Raw genomic sequence first — 23,544 nt, 5'->3', positions numbered from 1 at the left:
CATTAGGTCACTTTGCTCCTACATGGGACTGTCCCTTTAACCCATTAAACATGTCACTGTCATTAGGTCACTTTGCTCCTACATGGGACTGTCCCTTTAACCCATTAAACATGTCACTGTCATTAGGTCACTTTGCTCCTACATGGGACTGTCCCTTTAACCCATTAAACATGTCACTGTCATTAGGTCACTTTGCTCCTACATGGGACTGTCCCTTTAACCCATTAAACATGTCACTGTCATTAGGTCACTTTGCTCCTACATGGGACTGTCCCTTTAACCCATTAAACATGTCACTGTCATTAGGTCACTTTGCTCCTACATGGGACTGTCCCTTTAACCCATTAAACATGTCACTGTCATTAGGTCACTTTGCTCCTACATGGGACTGTCCCTTTAACCCATTAAACATGTCACTGTCATTAGGTCACTTTGCTCCTACATGGGACTGTCCCTTTAACCCATTAAACATGTCACTGTCATTAGGTCACTTTGCTCCTACATGGGACTGTCCCTTTAACCCATTAAACATGTCACTGTCATTAGGTCACTTTGCTCCTACATGGGACTGTCCCTTTAACCCATTAAACATGTCCCTGTCATTAGGTCACTTTGCTCCTACATGGGACTGTCCCTTTAACCCATTAAACATGTCACTGCCATTAGGTCAATTTGTCCCTTTAAAGTACTAATACAACTAACAGTTAATTATCCACCAAAATGGAAAAAAAAAAAATTCTCATTCGTTAGATGGATTTAGAAATATACCATTCCTGTATAAACCTCCGTTTTGTTTTGCCTTTTTTTACCCCATCTTTTTTTATATTTCATCTGAAATTTTCCTAGATTCTCCTTGATTGACGAGTGACGTAGGCAGAGGGGAGTGTTTGAGCGTTGCTGAGCAGGGAAGGCAGGGAAGGCAGGACTGCCGGGGTGGGCGAGATACACACAGGCAGATGCTGAGGAGAACAGGATTGTAAAGCTGCAGTATGTAGCTACGAGTGTGCTGCGAGAAAGGGAGAGAGAGAGAGAGAGAGAGAGAGAGAGAGATCAAGGAGGAGGAGGAGAGGGAGACAGCAAACCTTGCCAGGTAAACATCTCTGTTTCCTATTAACAATCCATCCGTCCCGCATTGATAAGGAATGAGAGGATTCCTGCAGAGAGAAGCTGAATATTGCTGGTAATCTGTGCTGTATACTGACTGGATGCACACAACCTGCCAGGGTTATTGAAGCACCTTCCTGGTGCTCTGGATGGACTTCTTAGAAGGTCTGAATATGTGAAGATCTTGGGCAGGGATACGTTGTAGCTGTGGTACAGGGCAGGGATACATTGTTGCTGTGTATATTCCTATGTCTATGGAAGAACCCATCTCTATCCAGGGTTGGATTACAAGGATGGCTTGTGTTTGGCAAGAGAAAGAACATCAAATGGGCTCTTAGGTGGCTTTTGCTTTGGAATGTCATCTCCTGGGTGGTTCTTTAAAAAATTGAGACCCTACAACCTCCGCCATTGGATAGCCAGCCTGGTTGACAACTTACCCACGACTGGTGGAGACGGCGGACCCACCAGGTCTTGGCTTTGGTCTGCTTTGGGTTTTACCGGGTTTTTGGGGCGTTGGAAAGAGTCCTGGACATTTAGGAAAGCGGGATTTAACACTGTAAGTTCGTTTCTAGAAAACTGAAATAAAAAGAAGAAAAAATTTAAAAAAGGAGGATTGTGGGAAAGAAGATGGGAATTTGGGGTTCTGACTGAAATGCTAAACAAACTCCTCTCCAGATTAAACGAAGGAGGCTGTCCTTCAACCAAGGATCTTTACCGTCTATGAAGCGGGCAGGTAAAGCTTGCTTTCAACTCTTTTGTATGAAAACGCTTTGTGCTTGTATTGGAGGCCATCGTCCTCCTAATGTTCATAGAGATACATTGAGATAAATCCAATGTTCTATAGAAAAAGGAGTGGTGGTCACATGGCTCAGCCACCCAAGGCAGATGATCCCAAGGCAGACAGCGGTAAAAGGGCATTCACACATTATTTTCTAAAAGCACAGAATGACAATCTGTTATAAATTGTATAGTGTAGATAAGGTAGTTATTTTTATGATTGAATAGACCGTGTTTTATATATATATATATAGTGATTTATTTTCAGATTATTTTTGTTATGACTGCAGTGACGTAAAGTAGCAACCCCCCCACAATTTAGTTTTTTTTACCTATATCAACTCGGAGAAATTGTAAAGTGTACTGATGATGGCTCGTTGACCTGGTAGAACCGTTGCAGAATGAAAAGTGTGTCTCTTTCTAAGTATATATATATATATATATCAATTTATTCATCTATTAATGTACTTATTTCTGGGCTGCGATATCACTGTTATTCATTACTAACGACATTTACCATATATTAACCGTGTAAGTCTTCTGTTACTAATCATTGTAAATGCTTGATTCCTTTAAAAATATTCTCCTTGAAGACACCATGCTTCATCTCACAAGACTACAGAAATATTAGTAGGGAAATGGAGGAGTCTTACGTGATTGGTAATACAGAGGTGTAAGCATATGGACCATGGTACTGGCCATGAGAAGACCTATAGTGGGGGGGGGGGGACATTTCACCAGGGGGAGTGGGGGTGCAAGACATGGACTATGCGGAAAAGAAGTTAAAGGCGTTTTATAGATCATTTTGAATCATTGTCTAAAAGTATTCTATTTATGTATTATATTGAGATGTCCATCGTGCTGTCATTAAAAGAGTTTTGTAATTATATTTCTGATGAACAGATTGGCGGACAGAATCTAGAGCAAAAATCACAACACACTGATTTTAGCTTATCTATCTATCTATCTATTATCTACTCTATATATCTATCTATCTATCTATCTATCTATCTATTATCTACTCTATCTATCTATCTATCAATTATCTATGCTATATATCTATCTATCTATTATCTACTCTATCTATCTATCTATCTATTATCTATGCTATATATCTATCTATCTATCCAGTGTCTATCTATTATCTATATATTATCTATCTATCTATCTATCTCTATCTATCTTCAATCTTCTATCTATCTATTATCTACGCTATCTATCTATCTATCCATATGTCCGTCCATCTATCTATCTATCTATCCATATGTCCGTCCATCTATCTATCTATCTATCTATCTATCTATCCATATGTCCGTCCATCTATCTATCTATCTATCCAGTATCTATCTATCTATCTATCTATCCAGTATCTATCTATCTATCTATCTATCTATCTATCTATCTATCCCTATATCCGTCCGTCTATCTAACTATCTATCTGTCTATTTATCTATCTATCCAATATCTATCTATCCATATATCCGCCCGTCTAACTATCTATATATCTATCTAAAAACTATCTATCTATCTGTCTATTTATTATCTATCTATCCGTCCGTCTATCCATCCATCTATCTATCTATCTATCTATTATCTATCCATATATCCGTCTATCTATCTATCTATCTATCTATCTGTCTATTTATTATCTATCTATCCGTCCGTCTATCTATCTATCTATCTATCCATCTATCTATCTATCTATCTATCTATCGTTAACACATTTACACATCTATATTTATCTGTACACATACCTTAGTCAATGGATCACAAGACCCTGTCACATTATGGGAAGAAGAATTCACATGTATCTGTTAGTATTGTAAAGATGAAAATACTTCACACTCAGTTCACTGTAAGATAAATTGTTCGAATGACAAGCTGTGCATTTATGAAATAAATGAATCTCTGGACGTGTGTGCAATACCTATATTGATTATTCACACACACACAGATTATATAACTATAGTACCGCAATGTAAAATTGGGCTCTGTAGTTTTTAACACTGCAAATAAAATAATTCCTCGCTTGATGGTTTGTGAATGCCGAGGCTAAAAGCAGAGAGGATCCCATCACAAATGCTGTCTATTGATTTTACCTGCGAGCAAATGCCTCACTCACTTTGTCTGATCACATTACAATCTATGGGGGCAGCTAATGGAAACGGGGTACTCTGTACAAGGATACAGGCAGTGGATGCTAGGCTGAATAATAGGATCTTGTTAGAGCTCTTTATGTGGGTAATCTGGAGTTTCGGTGCCAAAGGGGTAATTTGCAGTATGTTGCTTCCACTTATGGTTTGAATAGGATGTAATCATTTCTAAGTGTAGAGAAGAGCGATGGTTAACCGTTGACACTGCAAAATTTAAGGACTATAGCTCCAAAGAGGCTCAGCCAGTTTAAATAGATGTACAAGCTGATAAAACTATAAATGACCTGCTGGGGTCATTGGATGAAGGTACAAGTTGAACAGATGTTTAGTGGACTTTCAAATGCCTGTAGCACGTTGGTAACATTGTAATTCTGACTCAATGATGCTGTGAGTATGTGTAAATGATGTAAGGAGCAGTATGGGATATGCTGTATACATGCATCTTATTTAATCAGGTCCCATGGCAGAAAATTGAATAATCTACAGACAAGTAACAAACAGCCCTGTATTATCAACACAAATGAATGAATGCATACATTGTTACTCACATACACATATAATCACCCCCTTCATACAAGCATTACACACAGACACCTCACGCCCACATACTACACACGGATACGCTGTAATAATTGTCATGCTAACGTTGACTAATATTACACAGACACCTTTCCACCCACAACAATATTACCTACACAGCCCCCGCACGCCAACATACAATCCCTCCCAGACACATACTACAAAACCACATGGGCCTACCTGTCTCTGACACATATACACATATATTATACATAGCACACACTGTGCTCAAACATACACACACTTTACACTACACACACACTTTACATTGCCCTCACCAACACACCCACAGCACGCACATGTACTACACACGGTACACACCATAAACACACTATAAACTACACACACAGCATACACTGCACACACCATACACTGCACACTGAACAGACAGTACTGTCCAGAGCACACACACACACTATGTAGAGCCCACATATGCATACACCCAACTACATACACTGCACGCACACTGTACACAGAACACACACTACACACATACACTATACACTGCACACACTGTCCACAGAGCACACACTATACACTGTACACACACTCTGTACACAGGACACACACTATATACTGCACACACACACAAACACATACACTATACACTGCACACACACACTTTTACACAGAACACACACTATACACAGCAGACACACACACTGTCCACAGAACACACAATATACACTGCACACACACGCTGTACACAGAACACACACTATACAGTGTGCACACACTTTTACACAGAACACACACTATACACTGCACACACACTGTCCACAGAACACACACTATACACTGCACACACACACACTTTTATACAGAACACACACTATACACTGCGCACACACACATTGTACACAGAACACACACTACACACAAACACTGTACACAGAAAAACTATACACTGCACACACACACACAGTGGTGTATCCTGGTTTTGTGCTGCCCTAGGCAGGGCAAAACTCAGGCGCCCCCCTCCCCCCGTGCCATCCCCCTTCCCCCCGCCCTATCCCCATCCAACCATTCCCCCCGCCCCGCCTTCTAAATACACACACACACATTCACTGACAGATACTCATACACTAGCTAACAGAAACACACCCTCACTAACAGACACACACACTCACAGGCAAACACACTCTCACTAACAGACACACACACTCACAGGCAAACACACTCTCACTAACAGACACACACACTCACAGGCAAACACACTCACACTAACAAACACACACAAAGTTAGACACACACACACTCACTAGCAAACACACACGCACACTAACAGACACACACACTCACAGGTAAACACACTCTCACTAACAGACACACACACTCACAGGCAAACACAGTCACACTAACAAACACACACAAAGTTAGACACACACACTCACTAGCAAACACACACACACACACACACTAACAGACACACACACACTAACAGACACACACACACACTAACAGGCAAACACACACAGAGACACACACACACACTAACAGACACACACACACTAACAGGCAAACACACACACTAACAGGCAAACACACACACTAACAGACACACATACACTAACAGACACACACACACTCACACTAACAGGAAAACACACACACAGGCAAACACACTCTCACTAACAGACACACACACTCACAGGCAAACACACTCTCACTAACAGACACACACACTCACAGGCAAACACACTCACACTAACAAACACACACAAAGTTAGACACACACACACTCACTAGCAAACACACACACACTAACAGACACACACACTCACAGGTAAACACACTCTCACTAACAGACACACACACTCACAGGCAAACACACTCACACTAACAAACACACACAAAGTTAGACACACACACTCACTAGCAAACACACACACACACACACACTAACAGACACACACACACTAACAGACACACACACACACTAACAGGCAAACACACACAGAGACACACACACACACTAACAGACACACACACACTAACAGGCAAACACACACACTAACAGGCAAACACACACACTAACAGACACACATACACTAACAGACACACACACACACACACTAACAGGCAAACACACACACTAACAGGCAAACACACACACTAACAGACACACACACACACACACACACACACTCACACTAACAGACACACATACACTCACACTAACAGGCAAACACACACAGAGACACACACACACACACACACTAACAGACACACACACTCACACTAACAGGCAAACACACACACACACTAACAGACACACACACTCACATTAACACATGTTTTTTTATTTAACCTCCCCCCAGCCTCCTTACCTTTGGGAATGCTGGGGGGGGTTCTCTTTCTCCCTGGTGGTCCAGTGGCTGCTGGGCGGGCGGCTGGCGAGGGAGCACTTCCTCTGAGCTGTCTGCTCAGCTCCCTCGCGCGCCGCAGAGTGAGGCTGGGAGACGGAATATGACGTCATATTCCGGCTCCGCCTCCCAGCATCACTCTGCGGCGCGCGAGGGAGCTGAGCAGACAGCTCAGGGGGAGCTCTCCCTCGCCAGCCGCCCGCGCCGCCCGCCAGCCCAGCATGTCAGTTAGCCGCAAGGCTAACAAGGCATTTGCCCTGGGCATTTGGGGGCGGCGTTTTTTGCCGCTCCCTGGAAAATGCCGCCCAAGGCAAATGCCTTGTTTGCCTCGTGGCTAAAACGTCCCTGCACACACACACTGTCCACAGAGTACACAACTATACACTGCACACACACACAATATCTAGAGAACACACACTATACACTGCACACACACTGTCCACAGAGCACACACTATACACTGCACACACACACACACACTGTACACAGAACACACACTGTACACTGCACACACACACACACACACACACACTGTACACAGAACACACACTGTACACAGAACACACACATGCTGTACACAGAACACACACTATACATTGCACACACACTATCCACAGAACACACACTATACACTGCACACACACACACACTTTTACACAGAACACACATTATACACTGCTCACACACACACTGTACACAGAACACACACTACACACTAAACACACAAACACTGTACACCAAACAAACTATACTCTGCACACACACACACACACACACCACACACACACTGTCCACAGAACACACACTATACACAGCACGCACACACACTATATACAAGACACATGCATAAACACACTAAACAGCATTACACAGCTACTAAAATAGCCTTTGTGTTAATTTGTGCACAAACATACATTCTTACTCTATGGATACTCTAATCTCTTACACAATAACAGTACACACACACACACACAAAACGCACACAAGGCTGGAGTTGACCTCTTACAAATGCATTAGATACTAATACTAATGTTGGAACCTTTCTTATTTGAAATATATCCAGATCTTTGTTTTGGCGTTAATGTCTGCGTAGCGCAGGAATGGCTGACATCTCTTTCAGCCTGGTCCTCCCATAGCCTTCACTCAGCCTGATTTGCACATGGAAGACAGGAATTTGCTCAATTAGTTTTTTAATTTTTAAAATTGAGATTGAAATCCTGCTACTTGGTCTGTAGAACATCCTAGCAGCTGCTGTACAGCGTGCACTAATAACTTATAGGAGAACATGTCGTAAACTCACTCCCAGCAGGGGTTAAAGGGGTTAATTGCAAAACAAATACGAAAATCAGGTTTATTCCATGTGGAAGATAGATAGAGAAGATAGACAAATCTGAGCACTTTAGGCACTAGAAAAAAATACACAAATAGAGGTATGTCATGGAATAACAATAAACTGACTTCTCACATACACAGACCTCTACCACACACACACACACACACACGCACACACACCACTCCTACAGACTTATAATCATACTCATACGTGAGGAATAAGTAAACCAACCCTTATATACACGCACACACACCACTCCTACAGACTAATAATCATACTCATACGTGAGGAATAAGTAAACCAACCATTATATACACAGACACACACACCACTCCTACAGACTAATAATCATACTTATACGTGAGGAATAAGTAAACCAACCCTTATATACACAGACACACACACCACTCCTACAGACTTATAATCATACTCATACGTGAGGAATAAGTAAACCAACCCTTATATACACAGACACACACACCACTCCTACAGACTAATAATCATACTCATACGTGAGGAATAAGTAAACCAACCCTTATATACACAGACACACACACCACTCCTACAGACTAATAATCATACTCATACGTGAGGAATAAGTAAACCAACCCTTATATACACAGACACACACACCACTCCTACAGACTTATAATCATACTCATACGTGAGGAATAAGTAAACCAACCCTTATATACACAGACACACAGACACCACTCCTACAGACTAATAATCATACTCATACGTGAGGAATAAGTAAACCAACCCTTATATACACACACACACAAACCACTCCTACAGACTAATAATCATACTCATACGTGAGGAATAAGTAAACCAACCATTATATACACACACACACAAACCACTCCTACAGACTAATAATCATACTCATACGTGAGGAATAAGTAAACCAACCCTTATATACACACACACACACAAACCACTCCTACAGACTAATAATCATACTTATACGTGAGGAATAAGTAAACCAACCCTTATACACACACACAGACACCACTCCTACAGACTAATAATCATACTCATACGTGAGGAATAAGTAAACCAACCCTTATATACACACACACACACCACTCCTACAGACTAATAATCATACTTATACGTGAGGAATAAGTAAACCAACCCTTATATACACAGACACACAAACCACTCCTACAGACTAATAATCATACTCATACGTGAGGAATAAGTAAACCAACCCTTATATACACACACACACACAAACCACTCCTACAGACTAATAATCATACTTATACGTGAGGAATAAGTAAACCAACCCTTATACACACACACAGACACCACTCCTACAGACTGATAATCATACTCATACGTGAGGAATAAGTAAACCAACCCTTATATACACACACACACACACCACTCCTACAGACTAATAATCATACTTATACGTGAGGAATAAGTAAACCAACCCTTATATACACAGACACACAAACCACTCCTACAGACTAATAATCATACTCATACGTGAGGAATAAGTAAACCAACCCTTATACACACACACACAGACACCACTCCTACAGACTAATAATCATACTCATACGTGAGGAATAAGTAAACCAACCATTATGTACACAGACACACACACCACTCCTACAGACTAATAATCATACTTATACGTGAGGAATAAGTAAACCAACCATTATATACACAGACACAGACACCACTCCTACAGACTAATAATCATACTCATACGTGAGGAATAAGTAAACCAACCCTTATATACACAGACACACACACCACTCCTACAGACGAATAATCATACTCATACGTGAGGAATAAGTAAACCAACCCTTATACACACACACACAGACACCACTCCTACAGACTAATAATCATACTCATACGTGAGGAATACGTAAACCAACCCTTATATATACACACACAGACACCACTCCTACAGACTAATAATCATACTCATACGTGAGGAATAAGTAAACCAACCATTATATACACAGACACACACACCACTCCTACAGACTAATAATCATACTTATACGTGAGGAATAAGTAAACCAACCATTATATACACAGACACACACACCACTCCTACAGACTAATAATCATACTCATATGTGAGGAATAAGTAAACCAACCCTTATATACACAGACACACACACCACTCCTACAGACTAATAATCATACTCATACGTGAGGAATAAGTAAACCAACCCTTATATACACACACACGCACACACCACTCCTACAGACTAATAATCATACTCATACGTGAGGAATAAGTAAACCAACCCTTATATACACAGACACACACACCACTCCTACAGACTAATAATCATACTCATACGTGAGGAATACGTAAACCAACCCTTATATACACAGACACACACACACCACTCCTACAGACTAATAATCATACTCATACGTGAGGAATAAGTAAACCAACCCTTATATATACACACACAGACACAAACACGCACACACCACTCCTACAGACTAATAATCATACTCATACGTGAGGAATAAGTAAACCAACCCTTATATACACACACAGACACACACACCACTCCTACAGACTAATAATCATACTCATACGTGAGGAATAAGTAAACCAACCATTATATACACACACACACAAACCACTCCTACAGACTAATAATCATACTCATACGTGAGGAATAAGTAAACCAACCCTTATATACACACACACACACAAACCACTCCTACAGACTAATAATCATACTTATACGTGAGGAATAAGTAAACCAACCCTTATACACACACACAGACACCACTCCTACAGACTAATAATCATACTCATACGTGAGGAATAAGTAAACCAACCCTTATATACACACACACACACCACTCCTACAGACTAATAATCATACTTATACGTGAGGAATAAGTAAACCAACCCTTATATACACAGACACACAAACCACTCCTACAGACTAATAATCATACTCATACGTGAGGAATAAGTAAACCAACCCTTATATACACACACACACACAAACCACTCCTACAGACTAATAATCATACTTATACGTGAGGAATAAGTAAACCAACCCTTATACACACACACAGACACCACTCCTACAGACTGATAATCATACTCATACGTGAGGAATAAGTAAACCAACCCTTATATACACACACACACACACACCACTCCTACAGACTAATAATCATACTTATACGTGAGGAATAAGTAAACCAACCCTTATACACACACACACAGACACCACTCCTACAGACTAATAATCATACTCATACGTGAGGAATAAGTAAACCAACCATTATGTACACAGACACACACACCACTCCTACAGACTAATAATCATACTTATACGTGAGGAATAAGTAAACCAACCATTATATACACAGACACAGACACCACTCCTACAGACTAATAATCATACTCATACGTGAGGAATAAGTAAACCAACCCTTATATACACAGACACACACACCACTCCTACAGACTAATAATCATACTCATACGTGAGGAATAAGTAAACCAACCCTTATACACAAACACACAGACACCACTCCTACAGACTAATAATCATACTCATACGTGAGGAATACGTAAACCAACCCTTATATACACACACACAGACACCACTCCTACAGACTAATAATCATACTCATACGTGAGGAATAAGTAAACCAACCATTATATACACAGACACACACACCACTCCTACAGACTAATAATCATACTTATACGTGAGGAATAAGTAAACCAACCATTATATACACAGACACACACACCACTCCTACAGACTAATAATCATACTCATACGTGAGGAATAAGTAAACCAACCCTTATATACACAGACACACACACCACTCCTACAGACGAATAATCATACTCATACGTGAGGAATAAGTAAACCAACCCTTATACACACACACACAGACACCACTCCTACAGACTAATAATCATACTCATACGTGAGGAATACGTAAACCAACCCTTATATACACACACACAGACACCACTCCTACAGACTAATAATCATACTCATACGTGAGGAATAAGTAAACCAACCATTATATACACAGACACACACACCAGTCCTACAGACTAATAATCATACTTATACGTGAGGAATAAGTAAACCAACCATTATATACACAGACACACACACCAGTCCTACAGACTAATAATCATACTCATATGTGAGGAATAAGTAAACCAACCCTTATATACACAGACACACACACCACTCCTACAGACTAATAATCATACTCATACGTGAGGAATAAGTAAACCAACCCTTATATACACACACACGCACACACCACTCCTACAGACTAATAATCATACTCATACGTGAGGAATAAGTAAACCAACCCTTATATACACACACACAGACACAAACACACACACACCACTCCTACAGACTAATAATCATACTCATACGTGAGGAATAAGTAAACCAACCCTTATATACACAGACACACACAACACTCCTACAGACTAATAATCATACTCATACGTGAGGAATACGTAAACCAACCCTTATATACACAGACACACACACACCACTCCTACAGACTAATAATCATACTCATACGTGAGGAATAAGTAAACCAACCCTTATATATACACACACAGACACAAACACGCACACACCACTCCTACAGACTAATAATCATACTCATACGTGAGGAATAAGTAAACCAACCCTTATATACACACACAGACACACACACCACTCCTACAGACTAATAATCATACTCATACGTGAGGAATAAGTAAACCAACCCTTATACACACAGACACACACACCACTCCTACAGACTAATAATCATACTCATACGTGAGGAATAAGTAAACCAACCATTATATACACAGACACACACACCACTCCTACAGACTAATAATCATACTCATACGTGAGGAATAAGTAAACCAACCCTTATATACACAGACACACACACCACTCCTACAGACTAATAATCATACTCATACGTGAGGAATAAGTAAACCAACCATTATATACACAGACACACACACCACTCCTACAGACTAATAATCATACTCATACGTGAGGAATACGTAAACCAACCCTTATATACACAGACACACACACACCACTCCTACAGACTAATAATCATACTCATACGTGAGGAATAAGTAAACCAACCATTATATACACAGACACACACACCACTCCTACAGACTAATAATCATACTCATACGTGAGGAATAAGTAAACCAACCCTTATATATACACACACACACACCACTCCTACAGACTAATAATCATACTTATACGTGAGGAATAAGTAAACCAACCCTTATATAAACACACAGACCCCCTCATACATACACAAATAACACAGCCTCAGACCCCTTATAAACAAACATGAAGAATAAACACACAGACCCGTACACACTCACACAATCCCCTTCATACATAAACAAAGAACACACACAGATTAGTCATACACACTAATTATATACAGACACACATATCATCTAATAAACAAACATGAAGGACCCACACACACACACACAAACACACATACACAGACATACACAGACCTTTATACACACAAACAGCTTCATGCATGCACAAGGAATTAACAGAGCCCTTATTTACACTTATAATATGCCCACAGGCCATCAGACAGGAACTAGGTAATAAACGCTCACACGGACACTAACAGTACACACACGTATACACACGCACACTGTCATGGTTTAGCTGCCATGAATCTCTGTCCCAAGCCGCCCGGCTGTAAATTTATACAGCCAGTACAACAGCATTAAGATCAAATTTAATCTTGTAACTGCGCACCGGGCATTAAAAATATGGAGTCCACACTCATAACATTGTGAAGGGACATTCGTCACTCCAATGGCGAGACAGGAGCGGGAATATTCAGGATGGATGGTGATATCACACCGTAAATGCTTCCACTTAGATATATAACTATTGACAAATACATATATATTTATTCCCCAGTGGCTGTGCTTTGGGAATACAGAAGCGGGAGTGACCGGAGTATTTCTTGTGCCTGTGAGAAGTATTGAAATCACTAAATTATAACTCAGTGGTGCTGGCTGATAAATTAGGAAAATCACAAATCGGAGGAGATTTATCAAGACAAAGTGAGAGCTATAGAGACATTCTATTGGTTTCCATGGTGACTGCTCCCTAGTTAGCACTTAGCCTAGACTAGCGCCGGTTTTTGCCTTAATAAATCGACCCCTCTCTCTTTGCAAATAACGTGCACCTTCCATGACGTATTGTCTGTCCAAAGTAAATAATGTAATTCCATCCACAGCCCGCGCTAGCTGCATTATCAATTGTTTGGGATTTTGTTTCAGTTTACCATTATGCCATTGAATGGGGTAACCCAGATCCTGAAAGCACTTCACCTCGTTGACTGCGTCCTCTTTCTTCATTTTACAAAAAGTGGAGATTTCAACAGAAATAGGCCTTTTTATAATCTTACATTGCCCTGTTACTTCCTGTTTGGTTAGCTCAGTGGAGATAAACTCAATAGGCAGCAATTGCCCAGAGCACCTGCCTTGCAAAGACTTCTCATAGAGCTGCACTGGGGAGTCTGTGATTGGACAGCCACAGAAAGATTGGGCGGGGTTAGAAGGGGAGGGCTTGCAAAGGCTGCAGACAGGAGATCAGCTTTTGTGAGATGTTTTTAGAATGAAAAAAATGCATATTTTGGAGGTTTATCTACTAAACACTATTGTTTAAATTATTTTTTATTAAATATAAAATCAAACATCAACAAATGTGGCAAAAGCAGGCACAGCGGTCTTAGTCCCACGTAATTGAACAGAATCCAACCAATAACATTGAGCAAATGCATGAAGGACATTGTAAGGAACACACGTGTCACTATTGCTGTGTGGTTACACGTGCAGCCATCTTAATAAAGGAAGCAGTGATTGCGGGGTACATCATTCAAACTTTACATTTTGGGGGGATTTTGTAATATGAAGTTTTCATGTAAATCTTCCTGAAATTCACCTTCTCAGTCTCACATTTTGCCATAAAGGTTGTTTTTTATTAGATTCCAAATACGTTATTAATTATTTTACAGAGAATGGAATATCTGCCAACAGTTCAACTGCACAAAGGTGGACACTTTCATTTTAGGGGTGTGAGTGGGGTGCAGCCAGCGGCGGGGCTGCTTTGAGAAATTTTAGGTGACATACTAATAATTTCTACAACTAAAATGTAATTTAGAACAATGTATCTTATGTACTCAGACTGATCTCTAAATACATTTATTGTACTTTAAAGACACATTACTGGGAAAATTATTGCTGTGGAGCTCTGTTATACACTCAGACACATTACTGGGAGTATTATTGCTGTGGAGCTCTGTTATACACTCAGACACATTACTGGGAGTATTATTGCTGTGGAGCTCTGTTACACACTCAGACACATTGCTGGGAGTATTATTGCTGTGGAGCTGTTACACACGCAGACACATTACTGGGAGTATTATTACTGTGGAGCTCTGTTATACACTCAGACACATTACTGGGAGTATTATTGCTGTGGGGCTCTGTTATACACTCAGACACATTACTGGGAGTATTATTGCTGTGGAGCTCTGTTATACACTCAGACACATTACTGGGAGTATTATTGCCATGAAGCTCTGTTATACACTCAGACACATTACTGGGAGTATTATTGCTGTGGAGCTCTGTTATACACTCAGACAGATTACTGTGAGTATTATTGCTGTGGAGCTCTGTTATACACTCAGACACATTACTGGGAGTATTTTTGCTGTGGAGCTCTGTTATACACTCAGACACATTACTGGGAGTATTATTACTGTGGAGCTCTGTTATACACTCAGACAGATTACTGGGAGTATTATTGCTGTGGAGCTCTGTTATACACTCAGACACATTACTGGGAGTATTATTGCTGTGGAGCTCTGTTATACACTCAGACACATTACTGGGAGTATTATTGCTGTGGAGCTCTGTTATACACTCAGACACATTACTGGGAGTATTATTGCTGTGGGGCTCTGTTATACACTCAGACACATTACTGGGACTATTATTGCTGTGGAGCTCTGTTATACACTCAGACACATTACTGGGAGTATTATTGCCATGAAGCTCTGTTATACACTCAGACACATTACTGGGAGTATTATTGCTGTGGAGCTCTGTTATCCACTCAGACAGATTACTGTGAGTATTATTGCTGTGGAGCTCTGTGATACACTCAGACACATTACTGGGAGTATTTTTGCTGTGGAGCTCTGTTATACACTCAGACATATTACTGGGAGTATTATTACTGTGGAGCTCTGTTATACACTCAGACAGATTACTGGGAGTATTATTGCAGTGGGGCTCTGTTATACACTCAGACACATTACTGGGAGTATTTTTACTGTGGAGCTCTGTTATACACTCAGACAGATTACTGGGAGTATTATTGCTGTGGAGCTCTGTTATACAGACACATTACTGGGAGTATTATTGCTGTGGGGCTCTGTTATACACTCAGACACATTACTGGGAGTATTATTGCTGTGGAGCTCTGTTATACACTCAGACACAGTACTGGGAGTATTATTGCTGTGGAGCTCTGTGATACACTCAGACACATTACTGGGAGTATTATTGCTGTGGAGCTCAGTTATACACTCAGACACATTACTGGGAGTATTATTAGTGTGGAGCTCTGTTATACACTCAGACACATTAATGGGAGTATTATTGCTGTGGAGCTCTGTAATAAACGCAGACACATTACTGGGAGTATTATTGCTGTGGAGCTCAGTCATTTACTCTCACACATTACTGGGAGTATTATTGCTGTGGAGCTCTGTTATACACTCAGTCATATTATTGGGAGTATTATTGCTGTGGAGCTCTGTTATACACTCAAACACATTACTGGGAGTATTATTGCTGTGGAGTTCTGTGATACACTCAGACACATTACTGGGAGTATTATTGCTGTGGAGCTCTGTGATACACTCAGACACATTACTGGGAGTATTATTGCCATGAAGCTCTGTTATACACTCAGACACATTACTGGGAGTATTATTGCTGTGGAGCTCTGTTATACACTCAGACACATTAATGGGAGTATTATTGCTGTGGAGCTCTGTGATACACTCAGACACATTACTGGGAGTATTTTTGCTGTGGAGCTCAGTCATTTACTCTCACACATTACTGGGAGTATTATTGCTGTGGAGCTCTGTTATACACTCAGTCATATTATTGGGAGTATAGAGGGATTTGGGCACAATATAGGGACTGTCTCCTAAATCGGGACACTTAGGAAGTATGGAATGGAAATCGAGTAATTTTTAACAAATGCAGCATACAGTTCATTTCCTTACCTTGTCCCTATGACTGTTCGTTATCTCACCTTCCTAAATACAATCTGTAAGTAATACCGGTAATAATAATTATACGTAACCAAGAAATAGATTTAGCGTTCCCGAATGTACGTCTTGATGTTATTTTTACCCAACTTAATGGAAGTCATTGTATTGACGCCTGGAAGATGAATCGTTGAGTCCATCCTAACAGGAATCAAACTTGGAGTTTATACATATCCCAATAATAGCGCATCGGTGCACTAACTGCCGGGTTATCCAACCACATATAAGTAGATATTTGACAATCCCCGGACCCTCAAGGAGGTACAGTAAATTCCCTGTATGGAATATTCAGCACGGAAACAGCAGGGAATTCAATGTGTACAGTCAAAAAAGCCGATCCGGAAACATTCTCCAAGTCAGCTAGGCTTTCAGCTCGGCTACTCTGGCCTTAACTGAGATATTCCCTTTAAATTCTCACCTTAGTAAATTCCTCTGTAAATGGTGCTAGTTATTAATAACATTCTTTCCAGCTTTATTGTTGATCTAAATTATAATTACATCCTAAAATGAAGAGCATCTTGTGAAAAAGAAACAGAATTGAGATTTCTGGAATTAAGGAAACGAAAAGCTGAGTGTGTATTGTTAGTCCAAGATATGTCATTATAAAACCGTGTAAGAAGGAAGAAGAGATCAGTCTTTCATGCCAGAACACATTAAATATTCCCTAAAACTCCTCTGTTTTTTTTTTTTGGTTTTTTTTTAAGAAGCCGAACATAGGCTTGTACCGTTTTTGTCTGTTTGTGAACGTCCCTCTTGAGAAAGCAATACCTGGAGGGCTGTCAGCGAACTACGAGTAATGTGATTACTTTAAAAATCTAAATAGAGAGAGACATAAATCATTTCAAAATAACATATCCACGAACACATCAGGTAGATGTAAAAATGAGAGAGAGACAGACAGACAGACAAACAGACAGGTAGATAGATATAGATAGATAGATAGATAGGTAGATAGATAGATAGATAGATAGATAGATAGATAGACAGACAGACAGACAGACAGACAGACAGACAGACAGACAGACAGACAGACAGACAGACAGACAGACAGACAGACAGATAGATAGATAGATAGATAGATAGATAGATAGATAGATAGATAGATAGATAGATAGTTATTGGATAGATGCTGGATAGATAGATAGATAGATAGATAGATAGATAGATAGATAGTTATTGGATAGATGTTGGATAGATAGATAGATAGATATTAGATAGATAGATAGATAGTTATTGGATAGATGTTGGATAGATAGATAGATAGATATTAGATAGATAGATATATAGATAGATAGATAGATAGATATTAGATAGATAGATAGATAGATAGGTATTGGATAGATGATAGATAGATAGATAGATAGATAGATAGTTATTGGATAGATGTTGGATAGATAGATAGATAGATAGATATTAGATAGATAGATAGATAGATAGATAGATAGATAGATAGTTATTGGATAGATGATAGATAGATAGATAGATAGATAGATCGATAGATAGATAGATAGATAGATATTAGATAGCTATATAGATAGATAGATATATTAATGGATAGAATATATATGATAGATCAATATATAGATAGATAGATAGATAGATAGATATACAGATAGATAGACAGATAGATGATAAATAGATCGGTAGATAGATAGATAGATAGACAGATAGATAGATAGACAGATAGACAGATAGATAGATAGATAGCTAAGTATTAGATAAATAGATAGATAGATAGATCAATAGATAGATAGATAGATAGATATTAGATAGATATATAGATAGATAGATATATTAATGGATATAATATATATGATAGATCAATATATAGATAGATAGATAGATAGATATACAGATAGATAGACAGATAGATGATAAATAGATCGGTAGATAGATAGATAGATCGATAGATAGATAGACAAATATATGATAGATAGATATATCGATAGATGATAAATAGATAGATATGTATTAGATAGATAGATAGATAAATAGATAGATAGACAGATATATGATAGATAGATATATCGATAGATGATAGATAGATAGATAATTTCTTATTCAGAATTGTAAAGTTTTATGTATTAAATCTATTCTCCAGTAGCTGAGCTCAGGGACGGGAACAAAACCTGGAAGACATCCATCATTTCCAGACATAGTAGGATATTGAATAGACTTGGGAGGAGTCCAGAGAAGGTGAAGAGAGTATTCCGTATTAAGTGAAGGATCAATAACGTACTAAGATTATACAGATATGTAAGACTGCCATCTGTAGATGCTATAAAAGTAATGTATTATGTACAGTTAACACTAAGACCTGAGCAGGGATCTACCAAAGGGCAAGTCACGGAGTTTCTTTAAGCTTTTGTCCGTTCTCAGAATTCTCCTTTCTCCTAGAATCCTTTGTTTTTGTTGCAGTGCATCTACTTAGGTTAAGTCTTAACTTAAAATACTAATAGATGTGGCCCTATGTTCATAGTGACCAGAGAGATACAAGCTACGCCCAAAGAAAGCCGAATGATCGTCCGGGTTTGCTGTATCTCTTGTGCCGAGAGAACTTGCCGGCATTCGGTTCTAGACTGCTCTCATGGGTGGGATCAGTCTGATGTGCAAATAGGACAGGTTCACTAACCGAACAGGTGGGGACTAACTGAAGGGCATCTACTGAGATTTTAACAGTGAGAGTGAAGAAGGAGATTGCGGTAAATCAACGCAAACTAACAGACGTGTTTCTATAAAAAAGCAAGTAAAACTGTACATCAGGATGTTAGCGCTAATTGTTTTTTTACAGGAAATCTGTCATTGATTTTTATTATTTAAAACACGTTATCTATGCATACAGTGCTTCTCCTGCTTCCTGAGGGCAGCCATCTTTAAATCCTCTTGGGTCTGACATTTTGCTTATCCAACCAGAGATAAGTAAGTGTTAGTTTATAAATGCTGATATCTACAAGTGATGATCATCTCAAAAATATGCTTTGAGTTACATTTAGCCATTCAAAAAGTCCTAGTAGTTCATACAACCAAAGAGGACTTAAAGATGGCTGCCCCCACAGAGCATGGAGATACACTGAAACAAAGAGGACTTAAAGATGGCTGCCCCCACAGAGCACGGAGATACACTGAAACAAAGAGGACATAAAGATGGCTGCCACCACAGAGCACGGAGATACACCGAAATAAAGAGGACTTAAAGATGGCTGCCCCCACAGAGCATGGAGATACACTGAAACAAAGAGGACTTAAAGATTGCTGCCACCACAGAGCACGGAGATACAATGAAACAAAGAGGACTTAAAGATGGCTGCCACCACAGAGCACGGAGATACAATGAAACAAAGAGGACATAAAGATGGCTGCCACCACAGAGCACGGAGATACACCGAAATAAAGAGGACTTAAAGATGGCTGCCCCCACAGAGCACGAAGATACACTGAAACAAAGAGGACTTAAAGATGGCTGCCACCACAGAGCACGGAGATACACCGAAACAATGAGGTCTTAAAGATGGCTGCCCCCGCAGAGCATGGAGATACACCGAAACAAAGAGGACTTAAAGATGGCTGCCACCACAGAGCATGGAGATACACCGAAACAAAGAGGACTTAAAGATGGCTGCCACCACAGAGCATGGAGATACACTGAAACAAAGAGGACTTAAAGATGGCTGCCACCACAGAGCACGGAGATACACCGAAACAAAGAGGACTTAAAGATGGCTGCCCCCACAGAGCGGGGAGATACACCGAAACAAAGAGGACTTAATGATGGCTGCCCCCACAGAGCACGGAGATACAATGAAACAAAGAGGACTTAAAGATGGCTGCCCTCCACAAAGCATGGAGATACACTGAAACAAAGAGGACTTAAAGATGGCTGCCACCACAGAGCACGGAGATACACCGAAACAAAGAGGACTTAAAGATGGCTGCCACCACAGAGCATGGAGATACACTGAAACAAATAGGACTTAAAGATTGCTGCCACCACAGAGCATGGAGATACACTGAAACAAAGAGGACTTAAAGATGGCTGCCACCACAGAGCACGGAGATACACCGAAACAAAGAGGACTTAAAGATGGCTGCCCCCACAGAGCGGGGAGATACACCGAAACAAAGAGGACTTAAAGATGGCTGCCCCCACAGAGCACGGAGATACAATGAAACAAAGAGGACTTAAAGATGGCTGCCCTCCACAGAGCATGGAGATACACTGAAACAAAGAGGACTTAAAGATGGCTGCCACCACAGAGCACGGAGATACACCGAAACAATGAGGACTTAAATATGGCTGCCCCCACAGAGCACGGAGATACAATGAAACAAAGAGGACTTAAAGATGGCTGCCCCCACAGAGCATGGAGATACACTGAAACAAAGAGGACTTAAAGATGGCTGCCCACACAGAACATGGAGATACACTGAAACAAAGAGGACTTAAAGATGGCTGCCCACACAGAACATGGAGATACACTGAAACAAAGAGGACTTAAAGATGGCTGCCCCCACAGAGCACGGAGATACACTGAAACAAAGAGGACTTAAAGATGACTGCCCACACAGAGCACGGAGATACACTGAAACAAAGAGGACTTAAAGATGGCTGCCCCCACAGAGCACGGAGATACACTGAAACAAAGAGGACTTAAAGATGGCTGCCCCCACAGAACACAGAGATACACCGAAACTAAGAGGACTTAAAGATGGCTGCCACCACAGAGCACGGAGATACACCGAAACAAAGAGGACTTAAAGATGGCTGCCCCCACAGAGCGGGGAGATACACCGAAACAAAGAGGACTTAAAGATGGCTGCCCCCACAGAGCACGGAGATACAATGAAACAAAGAGGACTTAAAGATGGCTGCCCTCCACAGAGCATGGAGATACACTGAAACAAAGAGGACTTAAAGATGGCTGCCACCACAGAGCACGGAGATACACCGAAACAATGAGGACTTAAATATGGCTGCCCCCACAGAGCACGGAGATACAATGAAACAAAGAGGACTTAAAGATGGCTGCCCCCACAGAGCATGGAGATACACTGAAACAAAGAGGACTTAAAGATGGCTGCCCACACAGAACATGGAGATACACTGAAACAAAGAGGACTTAAAGATGGCTGCCCACACAGAACATGGAGATACACTGAAACAAAGAGGACTTAAAGATGGCTGCCCCCACTGAGCACGGAGATACACTGAAACAAAGAGGACTTAAAGATGACTGCCCACACAGAGCACGGAGATACACTGAAACAAAGAGGACTTAAAGATGGCTGCCCCCACAGAGCACGGAGATACACTGAAACAAAGAGGACTTAAAGATGGCTGCCCCCACAGAACACAGAGATACACCGAAACTAAGAGGACTTAAAGATGGCTGCCCCCACAGAGCACGGAGATACACTGAAACAAAGAGGACTTAAAGATGGCTGCCCACACAGAGCACGGAGATACACCGAAACAAAGAGGACTTAAAGATGGCTGCCCCCACAGAGCACGGAGATACACCAAAACAAAGAGGACTTAAAGATGGCTGCCCCCACAGAGCACGGAGATACACCGAAACAAAGAGGACTTAAAGATGGCTGCCCCCACAGAACATGGAGATACACTGAAACAAAGAGGACTTAAAGATGGCTGCCCCCACAGAGCACGGAGATACACCAAAACAAAGAGGACTTAAAGATGGCTGCCCCCACAGAGCAGGGAGATACACTGAAACAAAGAGGACTTAAAGATGGCTGCCCACACAGAGCACGGAGATACACTGAAACAAAGAGGACTTAAAGATGGCTGCCCCCA

General features: G+C 40.5%; 1 protein-coding gene across 1 annotated transcript in view; it reads left to right on the top strand.

Moving 5' to 3' along the window:
• Positions 1-920: 920 nt before the first annotated feature.
• The window catches only part of LOC134572215 (leucine-rich repeat and fibronectin type III domain-containing protein 1-like protein), a 669,227-nt gene continuing 646,603 nt past the window's right edge, over positions 921-23,544 (top strand). Inside the window, exon 1 of the mRNA XM_063431031.1 lies at positions 921-1,837. The gene's annotated coding sequence lies outside the window, so the exon portion shown is untranslated. The remainder of the gene's footprint in view (positions 1,838-23,544) is intronic.

Source organism: Pelobates fuscus, chromosome 9 (assembly GCF_036172605.1).
Source record: "Pelobates fuscus isolate aPelFus1 chromosome 9, aPelFus1.pri, whole genome shotgun sequence".
NCBI lineage: Eukaryota > Metazoa > Chordata > Amphibia > Anura > Pelobatidae > Pelobates > Pelobates fuscus.
This window is presented reverse-complemented; position numbering and strand designations above follow the sequence as displayed.